This window comes from Brassica oleracea, chromosome C4, assembly GCF_000695525.1.
Source record: "Brassica oleracea var. oleracea cultivar TO1000 chromosome C4, BOL, whole genome shotgun sequence".
In the NCBI taxonomy this organism is placed as follows: domain Eukaryota; kingdom Viridiplantae; phylum Streptophyta; class Magnoliopsida; order Brassicales; family Brassicaceae; genus Brassica; species Brassica oleracea.
The window spans coordinates 8,862,212-8,865,275 of NC_027751.1; positions in this window are offsets into that span (position 1 = coordinate 8,862,212).

Consider the following 3,064-nt stretch of genomic DNA (forward strand, 5'->3'; position numbering starts at 1 on the left):
ATCACCCTATGGTTTTGGTTCATAAAGATTAGGGTTTTAGGGTTTCATTCTTTATCAATCAATCCATATTCGATTATGGGTTCTTAGGTTTTGAATTACCTTTTAACCTTAGATGATTGTTGAATCGGACCACCAAAGGAGTTGAGCCGCGAACTGGACACGAACGGGACGTGAGCTGGAATGGATCGAGTCGCTTCTATCGGGTCGCGGACGTCCTTTGTTGCTTGATCGGGAACGCCTTGATCGTCGGACGCGAGCTGTCTGATGCTGTTGCGAACGAGGAAGATGTCGCGTGCTGGAGCAGCTCTCGGGATCAGGAACGCCTTGGACTGAAGCTGATCGGAGACGCGAGCTGAAACATATGTGGGAACAAGAGATGCGATCGGGGTTTAGGGTTTATCGGATCGCCGGCTAGGGCTAGGGTTTTAGGGTTTTTCGATTTGGGTATTAGCTTATGGATTTAGAGTTTTGTGCTGATAACGTGTTATAAAAGTAAAAGAAAAGTCTATCTTTATTCATAACATAGAGGTTCGTTATATAGGAGATTACACCGTTATAGATAAATAAAAATATTACAAATCATAATCTCTTGGTTATGAGTTATGGTTCATAACGATCACGTGATTATTGTTGATTAAATTATTCAAGCACGTCATTTCGCCCTACACCGACAAAAAGTCTAACAACGTTGGAAACGCCAATTCTCGTATGTTTGGTTTTCAAAACAAAATCAAAATAAAAAAATTTACCAAAAAAGAAGCAAAATCAAAATCACGATCGCAGACTAAGGAATCGCAGTGAAAATAAGCGAACGTGGTGGTTGAGTTAAATCTAAAGTATTTTTTTTTGGTAAAATATTAAATATTATTCCAATTGTTGTTTCTGATATGCATTACAATAAACACTAGCACTAGAAAATAAAAAACATAAACAGAACACCGAAACAAACCACGAACAACATCACGGAACCTAAGAGCATACAACATTAGCGACTAAATGATTTGATAAAACAGCCTCAGACCATACTACTTTGGATCTAGCTGAGAAAATTTGTTAGTTGCCACGAGATAGAGAAAGTCGTCCTCAAATGCTGAATCCATAACTTTTATATTCTAAAGTTGATCACCAATGCTATCAAACAAATCTATAACCTTTATATTCTTACTCAAGTTGGTTATGCGTTTGTAAATTACTCACGCATCATATTATTTTAAATAATTTCATATCTAAATTACATAAAACACAATGTGCATGTATCTCTCGATTAACCATTAATTTATGATCTCAGCATACTGTTGCATTTACCCTAGATCTTATAAAATCTTTCACTTTCAAAAGGTTTCAACAGTGATCCATCGAGATTCTTTGCATCTAGACTAACCACCATTGCGATGAATCACTTTTTCTAAATAAGACCATATAGAATATCAGAAACAATAGAAAATCTAGATGATGAGAGACGATAAAGAATATTGTAATGCATGGATAAAAGATTTGTGAATGCTGTTAGCAAGATTCAAGTTCGACATATTGAAAGTTTTAAGATTCATAAAGAACATATTATTTATCTTAACCAGTCGCAGCTTTAGATTTTTGAAACGTAATAAATGTGAATATTATATATTTTTTTGGAGATCAATAAATGTGAATATTCATAGCGACAAGATTCGTGGAGGCTGAAAATCGAGCTACAATTTTGATAGAAATGAATTTGAAGTTCTTAACCGAAAGATGAAGCAGTTGACTATTTTTTCTTAAGATTTTTTGCAATCTCGATGGAAAATAACTTTCCCAAATCCAAGCTTGGTCACTTGATAAACATCTCTCACGGTTATAGCGTCCATTTCTAAAGTTTAATCCTTGTAAAGGAACCAACCAATCACAGCTCGTTGCTTATATAGGAGATATTCACTGCAATTGTTGTTGTTTTTGCTGGTCTCAGAGGTAACCAATTCTTCTTCTGTGTTAATTTACCCGCCTCTTTGATTTTTTTCTCGGGAAAATGTCTGCGATACTCCAAGGAGCTCTGTCGCCGTTTAATACTACCGATTCTAACAAACTCGTGGCGGCTATTGATACTCCTCTCATTTCTCGTCGTTCTGACCTATTGTGTTGAAAGGTAAACTTGATTCGGATCAAGTTAAGTATTGGGCTAATCATGTGTTATGTGTTGATCCAAAACTTAGTCCAAATTCTAGAAAAATCATCCATTTCCTTAGAATAAAATTCTAGATATTCTCGTAGAATTATCTAGATAATTATGATAAAAAATCTTAGCTATTATGGTAGAATTCTCTAGATTTAGGATTAAAATATGTAAGATATTTTGTATTTTGGAGACTATAAATACCTCCACTCCCCTTTCATTTTGTATCACCAAGAAAAAAACCAAGCTTGTAACAAGTAATAAGATCCTCTTCTAAGTTATAAAATCTTTATTCTTCACAAAGTTTCTTTCTCTTCAAACACTTAAAACACTTTCTCCATCCTTATAAAGTTTTTCATTCCAACAAAGTAGTATCAGAGCTACAAGTTCCTTTTGAAGATGGCAAACAATGGTGTTCCATTCCAAGTTCCATTGCTCATTAAGAGCAACTATGACAATTGGAGTCTTAGGATGATGGCTATCTTAGGAGCACATGATGTGTGGGAGATAGTCGAGAAAGGCTTCGTTGAACCGGAGAATGATGGTGGTTTATCTCAAACACAAAAAGATGGTTTGAGAGATTCAAGGAAGAGAGACAAGAAGGCTCTATGTCTAATCTATCAAGGATTAGATGAAGATACATTTGAGAAGGTTGCTGGAGCAAAGACATCCAAAGAAGCATGGGAGAAGCTTCAGACATCTTACAAGGGAGCGGAACAAGATAAGAAGGTACGTCTTCAAACTCTAAGAGGAGAATTTGAAGCATTACAAATGAAGGAAGGAGAACTCATCTCAGATTACTTCTCAAGAGTATTGACGGTTACTAATAACCTAAAAAGAAATGGTGAGAAGTTAGATGAGGTGAGAATCATGGAGAAAATTCTTAGATCATTGGATTCAAAATTCGAGCATATCGTC